Raw genomic sequence first — 9,790 nt, 5'->3', positions numbered from 1 at the left:
CTCTCGTTCTCTCTTTCTCTGTCCAAAAAATAATAATAATAATAAATTCTTCATGATGCTATAAATAGTAAACAGCAAACATTGGTCACCTCTGGAGGATGTTAGGGAACCAACTCCTTGTGAAAATTGGTAAATAAAGAGAAATTATCAAAATATTCATTCTAGCTTTTTCACTTAATCTGATTGTGAGGACAACCAAAGGGTTGACAAGGGAACCGTAACCAATAAATGAATCAGAAAATCACCATCGGATAGCCCTTAGTGATCATCAGTGACTGCTTAAAACATCAGGGGAAAGGTGGGTAAGAAACAATATAATGGGTGAAATCAGGCTGACAGCACCCAAAGCCACTAACCAACATTAACATCACAAACATAAGAACGACCATCAAAGAGTATCCATCACCTTCTGAGCCGAGGTGCTAGGATGGACAGAATATGCTAGCCACGAATTTGAACCTGAATCTAATCAAGCTCCGTATCATACTGACAGCCTACAGGAAATACAGGGGCTAGGAGGACATGAAAAATAACACCAGAGGATACAATCATCAAAATCCAGAATGTGGGGGATGTAACAGAACCCTGTCTTCCAGACTAGATACCTTGGGGTCATCTCGGATTCTTCTAATACCTCCATCTTTCCTCTCCATCTGCCTTCAAACCGTGTTAGTGTTCCTCTCCTATCTCTGTTAAAAACACTCTTTCTCTCCCTTTCCATGAATTGTCACAGATTTATTCTTGTCCTCATGAGCAACGTTTTCATCTTTAGAGTGTTCGTCACACTTTCTAACTAAAAAAAGGTCTGGGGGCGCCTGGGTGGCGCAGTCGGTTAAGCGTCCGACTTCAGCCAGGTCACGATCTCGCGGTCCGTGAGTTCGAGCCCCGCATCAGGCTCTGGGCTGATGGCTCAGAGCCTGGAGCCTGTTTCCGATTCTGTGTCTCCCTCTCTCTCTGCCCCTCCCCTGTTCATGCTCTGTCTCTCTCTGTCCCAAAAATAAATAAACGTTGAAAAAAAAAAAAATAAATAAATAAAGGTCTGTTTGTTTAGTATGTGCCTTCTTCACTCAATTCTAAAAGCTCATGAAAGCCAAGAGCATGATTCTTGGTCAAATCTGTTAACCTCACATATAGTAAGCATACCATAATCAGTGGCCAGTGACCGAAAGCTTGATTGATTGAATAAGTGAACAAACGCACCAGCCTTCCAGGCCACAACATTAATTCTAGATTTTTTATCTCCTTTCAGTTCATCCTACATACCCTATGTTCCTTAAAAAAAAAAAAAAAAAACTACAAAAAAAACACAATTAACCTGTTACTCAAGTGACTTACTTTCATCTATAGCAGCAAGCTGAACTTCTCTGCTTTCCTTTGAGGACTCCAAAATCAGGAGTGCCATTCCTTGCCTGCCCAAAGACATTGCCCACCAAACCCCAACTTTTCTGCTTCACGGTTTCCCGTCCCTGCATCAGCCTTTTGCTGGAGCTGTCTTCACCCCCAAGAGGAATCCCCACCTTCCTTCCATCCGATTGTCTGAGTCCCACCCATTTTTAACATCTCTCCGGCACCTTCTCCAGCTTCCCCAGACCTTAGTCATTTTTCCAGAGAGCCAGGGTGAATGAAGTAAGTTCAGCCCTTTTCGTGTTCATGTGACAAAGCAGAAGACCAAGGAAGTGAAACAGCAGCTCTGAGCTATTTGGAAAGACAGGGCCCAGCCCCTGTGTACCTGCTCCTAGTTCGATGCCTCTTCTGCTCCACACAGGGGTTAGTTTCCACAACACTCTCCATAGCTAGACCGTGAGTTATTCAAGGGTGATATATGTCACTGTGTTCTCCAGAGAAGCAGACCCCAAAGTAAGGTGAGCATGCCCCAGGGGTGTGCAACAGCATGTAGTAAGAAAATATGAGAACAGCTAGTCAGTTTTTTTCTCACGTCATCCTTTTCTTTATTTTTCTAATATTTATTTATTTCGAGAGAGAGAGAGAATGCAAACAGGGGAAGGGGAGAGAGTGGGAGAGAGAGAATCCCAAGCAGACTCTGCACTGTCAGTATAGAGCCCAATGCGGGGCTCGATCTCACGAACTGTGAGATCATGACCTGAGCTGAAATCAAGAGTTGGGCGCTTAACTGACTGAACCACCCAGATACCCCTTTTACTTCATCCTTTTAAATATTCTATTTGTATACGTGTTTCAGTGTACTTCATGTATTGGTATAATAGAACATGAATATAATATACAAATACATGTAATGCATATACAGAGGTGTATGCTTTCATATATATAAAATGTTTTTAGCTGACAGATTTCTACCCCTCCCAACACACACACACACACACACACACACACACATTAGTAGCATCTGCTGTAGGCTGTCAAACTAATTCCTGAGCATTACTAGCTTTGGAATACATGTCTATTGCCTATTGTTAACCAAGAAAACTGGGGGGCCATTCTGAAGGAGGGTCCCCTTCTCTGCTTTCTCCCCTGCTCTTTGAAATGTCTATTTTTTAAAGCCATTCAGTCAACTCCATGGCTTCAGGCAGTTTCAATCTGTTCAAATTCCTAAGGACACTTAAAGGCCATCGATTCACGTAGAGAGGCCTTTCTTGAGAATTGGAGAGAGGATAAGCAGGAGACAAGGCTAAAGATCACGACCCCTGCTAGCCACAGCACCTGGGCAATATTTTCCTAGGAGTTCACTAATAGTGAGTTTATTTTGGTAACTTTCTGGAGCTAAATCAAGTTCTAATTGAAAAGCAAGCATTTGTATATTGGGGGAGAGGAAAGACAAGAGCTGTTGGAACCAGCCACATGGCGGTATTATGACTGACAAGTGCTCTGTTACAACCAAAACTCACGTACTTGGACCTAGAATTCAAACCCAAGATTTATAATAATTCCTCACCAGGTCAAGAAATTACAACATCAAACCTTTGAAATAAAGGGCTCCAGTCAAGCACCGCTCATTCGGGAAGCAGGGATGAATGAGAATGCTTTTTATTTCTGTTCCCTGTGGAAGTATATTGGACTTGAAGCAACTTAGCAATTAGATCTTTCTAAAGAGAAGAAAGAAAAAATTAAAGGCAAACACAGTTCATTGATCTGCTGGTCACTCCTGCCTTCCAGTTTAGATGCCTGATGATACAGACTCTATATCATGTCCTACTTTTCATGGACAGGCTACTTGGGAAAAATACTGTGTTCTTGGGGTGCCTGGGTGGCTCAGTCAGTTAAGCATCTGACTTCGGCTCAGGTCATGATCTCACGGTCCATGAGTTCAAGCCCCGCGTCAGGCTCTGTGCTGACAGCTTGGAGCCTAGAGCCTGCTTCGGATTCTGTGTCTCCCTCTCTCTCTGCCCCTCCCACATTCATGCTCTGTCTCAAAAATAAAATAAAACATTAAAAAATTTACAAAGAATTACTGTGTTCTTCACTGTTTTGGTCACTAAGGAATAAAAAGAATAAACTTCGTCTCCTTAAACTCAAGCAAGAATTTTTAAAACTATACCTAATTTTTTCCATAAAAACTTAAGAAATTGACAAGGTAATGAAAATGAATGAGAAAATTATGAAAAGTGACAAAATAAAACTTGAACCAAAAAAATGATGCTTGGTAAATTGCTAAGTGTAGAGGTACTCCTTACAAAGCAAGATTTCCAGTTACAGAATTAACCAAGGGCAATGGGCTACATTCAGTACTTTGTTCCTCTGATCTAGTTCTTCTCTGTCAATACAGTTGAATCAGTTGGAAGTGGAATTAATTATGCTTGTAAAGCCCTGTTCCAGAAGGCACTGCTGGGTAGCTCCAGATGTTCCCACACCTGTTGACTAGAATCCCACATCCAGCACCATCCCCTGAACAGGGAATGATTATTAGTTCTCTCTGGTTTCCTTCCTGCAGTCAGAAACATGTCGAATGATGGCATAATAGAGCGTGCAACTGCATTTGTGCCTCTAGAATTACAACCCACGGGGAGCGCATTCCCACAGGCTCAGCACTGCCTATGATCTCACAAACATCTGCAAGGTAAGTGAGGGACCGGGACAGCCACAATACCTTCCCCCAGGGAAGGTGAGTCACACTGCTCTCGGTGACACCCCTGCATTTTAAGGCCGAAAAGAAAGAAGTGAACACAACATAACATCCAGTAGACACAGCTCATACTCATAGAAAGTTACTGGAATGATCTCAATATGGCGACTTGTTTTCTCTCTAAATAAAAAAGAAACAATCTTCGAGTCTAGAAGTACATTTGAGACAAAAATCCATCCTGCATTTTATTGGTGAGTTGAGTCTCTAAGATTCTAAACACTTAAATAAAAACTTCAAAAAACACACTGATTATTAAGGCATTTATTTGCCATTGGGGAACCTGGGTGGCTCAGTCAGTTGAGCATCCAACTCTTGATTTTGGCTTCTAGATCATGATTCCCGGGTAGTGGGATCAAGCCTCGAGTCAGCATGGAGCCTACTTAAGATTCTCTTTCTCTCTCCCTCTGCCCCTCTCCCCTGCCTTCTCTCTCTCTCTCTCTCTCTCTCTCTAAAAAAAATAAAAAAGACATGTATTTGCCTCTATTAGAGAAGCATGCACCAGGGACAAATGCAAAGAAACCAGCATTAGAACCACTGTCAATGCCAAGAGAGCAGAAAGGTGGCTAAAAACGGTCTCTGCCCAGAAGGAAGGGGGAGGGGTGAATTTGGAGAAGCTGTGTCAGTCAGGGAAAAATGTTATTTGCATTCTTGAGCCATGAAACAAGAAATAGGATTTAGCTGATGAAAGCCATACTAGTTGGGGGTGAAGATATCTTGCTTTCCTTTTTGCAAATACGTGGCCCTTCACTGGCCAAAAAACTCAGTTGTTTGGAGCTTAATATTTAACAAGGCCCAAGGGTTCAAAACCCACAAGGCCCAGCTAGCAGTAAATATTACTGTGAGAAAGCTTTCGTTCATGGCCAAAGATTGATCTACTCCTAAATAGACTGTTAGCAGTAGGATCCTTTTTGCCAAAAACTATGATGCACTGACACCAAAGTGCTGAGCCAAATGGGAAAAATGAAGCATTCCATGTGACCTTGGGCAAGTTACTTAACCTCTCTGAGACTTTGCATCCTCGTATTTAAATTGCAGTTTAGGGGCGCCTGGGTGGCGCAGTCGGTTAAGCGTCCGACTTCAGCCAGGTCACGATCTCGCGGTCCGTGAGTTCGAGCCCCGCGTCAGGCTCTGGGCTGATGGCTCAGAGCCTGGAGCCTGTTTCCGATTCTGTGTCTCCCTCTCTCTCTGCCCCTCCCCCGTTCATGCTCTGTCTCTCTCTGTCCCAAAAATAAATAAACGTTGAAAAAAAAAATTAAAAAAAAAATAATAAATAAATTGCAGTTTATAACTACCACACACGGTTTCACTGCCAAGGAGAAAGGCATTACCAAATGGAAAACTCTCAGAAGAATGTGAGGCATGTAGTCAGTGCTCAATAAATGTTAGTTGTAATGAATATGATTACAGCTGATCCTTGCACAATGTGGGAGTTAGGGACACTGAACCACCTCCCCTAACACTGCAGTCAAAAATCTGCATCTAACTTCTTTTTTAAAAAAATGTTTCTGTAGTTTTGAGAGTTGGGGGAGGGGCAGAGGGTCTGCAGCGGGCTCTGTGCTGACCACAGAGAGCCCAGTGCAGGGCTCGAACCCACAAACCATGAGATCATGACCTGAGCTGAAGTCAGATGCTCAGCCGACTGAGCCAACCAGGAGCCCCTGCATATAATTTCTGAATCCTGAAAACCTTAACTACTGAGAGCCTACTGTTGACTGGAAGCCTTACCGACAACATAAATGGTCAATTAACACATATTTGGGGTATTATACGTATTAGACAGCAAATTCGTACAATAAAATAAGCTAGAGAAAAGAAAATGTTATTAAGAAAATCCTAAGGAAAAGACATTTACAGTACTGTACTGTATGTATTTTTTTTTTTTAAACCCACATATAGATAGGGGCGCCTGGGTGGCTCAGCCGGTTAAGTATCTGACATCTGCTCGGGTCATGATCTCCCCATTCAGGAGTTCGAGCCCCAAGTCCGGCTCTGTGCTGACAGCTCAGAGCCTGGAGCCTGCAGCCTGCTTCAGATTCTGTGTGTGCCTCTCTCTCTGCCCTTCCCCCACTCATGCGCACGATCTCTCTCTCCCTCTCTCAAAAATAAATAAAAACATTTAAAAATCCACATATAAGTGGATCCATGCAGTTCAAACCGGTGTTGTTCAAGGGTCAACTGTATTTTCTTATAAAATATAAACGATGGGTCAGGAGAATTGTCCTGTTTTGTGAAAGCATGCTACTTGATAAGACTCAAGGGACGTGACGTTGGAAATTGAGGGAGAAGTCCTCCAGAGCAAGAGTGAAAACAATAGTTCAGCAATAAGCTCAGGGAGTCTTACCGGATCAGAGTGAAAAATACTGTCCTTGAAGAAGCCTAAGGAAGCGCACACTGTGAACAGGGAAGGAGTCCAGGAGAGGAGCCTTGCCAAAGACTCATTTGATCGACACTGAGAAACTGGGTGTGATTTAGAATCTCCATTTCCCACGGGCGGGGCTTTTCTGGAGACTGAGGAGAAGTGGTGGCAAGAAAGCGAAGGGGCGGCCCCAGCTCTTTCCCTGGAGGACAGGCCTGGTCCCTGCGCAAGACGCATCTTGCTAGAACCCTAGCTGAAAACAGCTCCCACGTGGGTGACTCCGAGGTTCAGGTGGGAGGACAAAATCCAGGGGCCTGGGGAGAACAGGATCTGCCTGGAACCTAAACACGGCCCCGCGCCCGCCCCAGCCTCGTCCCTCTGGGCAGTCAGTTGGGTCGGGTGCGAGGCTGGTGTCGCTGCGGAATCAGGCCAGTGTGACCAGAAGCTGAGTAAACTTCCTCCGCAGCCATAAAGATCTGCTCAACAAAGGATTTTCCCCGAGTGGGGGAAAAAAAAGGATGTCTTTGCTGTCACTCATCGCTCCCTTCGGGAAGCAACCCCGTGAAAGCCAGCCTCAGATGCTTACAAATAGAGCAGTTTTCCCAAATCTGATTATGAGCCCTGTGGGCTTTGAAAATTATGGCAGCTTATGAAAAGTAACCACAGAGCCCTCTGCGGGCGTGGAGGAGGGCCCGGGGCGAGCGCCCTGGGAAGAGAATACGAGTCTAGCCCGGGCCCTCCGGGTCCAGTTGCCAAGTACAAATACAGAGCTTTCCATCAACGTGGGCCATTTGCAGCATCGGCTTAAAACCCAAGCAAACAGTAAATTCTTTCTGTTGTTTTGTTTTGCTTTGATTTTCCTCATGTAGACATTTGTGGTTAATACAAAATAAGATCTCTGCGAACGTTACAAAGGTTGCAAATACGATATAAAACAGTACAAACCAAGGACAACTTAAGCGTCTCCCTCTGCAATGTTGTCATAAAGAGAATGTGAAAGCGTGTCATTTTTTTTTTCCAATCGTGCATTGCCCTCCCCCGCCCCCCAGAGCTAAGGAGGGCTGAAGCTGTTGACAGCACTGTCCCTCTCTTGTAATGACAGACCTTGCTAATCAATCACGTCACTATTTCTTCTAAGCAAAATAGTCCAGGCACCTACCCATCCATCAGAGATGGCGGAGAAGTAGAGACTGAGTTGGGAAGATAATCTAGGGGTCTCTGAATGCATTTGGAACAAAAATATTTGTAAGAGGATACTTTACACGGGCACCGCAGTGCAGAGGAAAGAACCCTGGCTGAGGACAATGGTGATCGAAGTGCAGTACACGTCTGAATCCCTGGAGGGGCTTTTGCAAACACCAGTTGCTGAGCCCCACTCCTAGAGTTCCTGATTGAATAGGTCTGGGACTTCCAAGAATTTGCATTTGTCACCAGCTTCCTGAGGATACAGATCCTGCTGGTCCTGGAACCACATTTGAGAACCACTGGACTAGGGCTTAAGGACACTGTGGTAGGCTGATAATGGCTTCCAGAGATATGCTCATGTTCTAATCGCTAGGACCAATGAGTGTGACCCTACGTGGTAAAGGTTTTACAAATGTGATTAAGTTAAAGATCTTGAGATAATCCCTGGATTATCCAGCAGGCCCTGCTATGGGCTGAATATTTGCATCTCCCCAAAATTCTTTTTTTTTTTTTTTAGTTTATTTATTATTTATTTTGAGAGACAGAGAGAGAGAATGTGTGTGTGTGTGTGTGTGTGTGTGTGTGTGTGTGCGCGCGCGAGTGGGGGAAAGGGGAAGAGGGAGAGGGAGAGAGAGAATCCCAAGCTGGCTTCATGCTCAGCATGGGAGAGTATGTGGGGCTTGATCCCATGAACCATGAGATCATGACCTGAGCTGAAATCAAAAGCTGGACACTTAGCTGACAGAGCCACCCAGGCGCCCTCCCCAAAATTCTTATGGTGAAACCTTACCTCCTAATGTGATGGTATTAGGAGATGGGGCCTTTGGGGGCTTTGCAGTTTAGATGAGGCCATGAGGGTGGGACCTCATGGTGAGATTACTGTCTTTATTAGAAGAGAAAGAGAACAGGGCTCATTCTCTCTCAAGGGAGGCTATAGCAAGAAGGCAGCCATCTGCAAGCCACAAGTAGAGCCCTCACCAGGAACCCGACCATGCTGGCCACCCTGATCTTGGACCTCCCAGTCTCCAGAGCTATGAGAAATAAATATCTCTTGCTCATGCCCCCAGTCTGTGGCATTTTGTTACAGCAGCCTGAGCATACCAAGACAGGCCCTAAATGCCGTTACAAATGCCCTTATAAGAGAGAGACAAAGGGAGATTAGACGCAGGAGAGGAAGAGGCAATGTGACCACAGAGGCAGAGGTTGAAGTGATGGGACCACAAGCCAGGGAGTGCCTGCAGCCACCAGAAACTGGATGAGGCAAAGGACAAGTTCTCCTCTACAGCTTCCAGAGGGAGCATGGCTCCTCAGACACCTTGATTTCAACCTGGTGAAACTGACTTTGAGCTTCTGACCCACGCAACTGTGAGAAGAAAAAAACAAAACAAAACTATTGCACTGTCTTAAACCTCAGGATATAAGTATACAAACAGACAATGGCTAGATCATATATAACAAAAGAACTCTGGCCCACAGCCTCCACGGCAATTGGCACAGAATGGTCAGAACTTGGTCAATAACTGTTAGCTTCCTTAATTTGTGCCTCCGTTTCCAAATCAGGACCAAACAGAGAAAGCCAAATATGTTCCCCAAACCAATCACATAGGATGCCCAGCTTCCAGTTAGCCTGCCTGTAGCTTCCCCATGCCAACAGCTTCCCATCAGAGCATTCCTGAAGCTTTGTCCTTTTTTCATCATAAAGCCTCCCCACTCACCTTCCTGCCTTTGAGTCTACAAATGCAAGTGATGGTGGCCAGCTCCCTTGCTAGAGTACGCTCTGGATAAGTGGCCTCAGTTTGTCCTCATTTGGATGGGTTTTATTTCCACAAATCCTTCCTCTCAACGGTAAGTTTATTCTCATTTTCTATTTTCTACCACACCAAGTAGTACTTTGCTCATACAAGATTATCAGTAATTATTTTTAAGATCGTAGTGAAATTAGTATAGCCTCCCATATTACAGATAAGAACATAATACACCTGGAGAGATTAATGTATTTGCTAAAAGTTGCATCAAAGGGCAAGAAAAAATCCCAATTTCTGGACTCCCAGTCAAGTGCTTTTTTTCACTGCAAGACTGACTTCCTGGTTCTAGTATCTCCCCAACCTGCTCCCTCCCCAGTTTGTGTTATCGTCTTTGTCATGGCCCTG

This window comes from Puma concolor, chromosome D4 (genome assembly GCF_028749965.1).
Source record: "Puma concolor isolate L17-30 chromosome D4, mPumCon1.1.hap2, whole genome shotgun sequence".
Lineage (NCBI taxonomy): Eukaryota > Metazoa > Chordata > Mammalia > Carnivora > Felidae > Puma > Puma concolor.
This window is presented reverse-complemented; position numbering follows the sequence as displayed.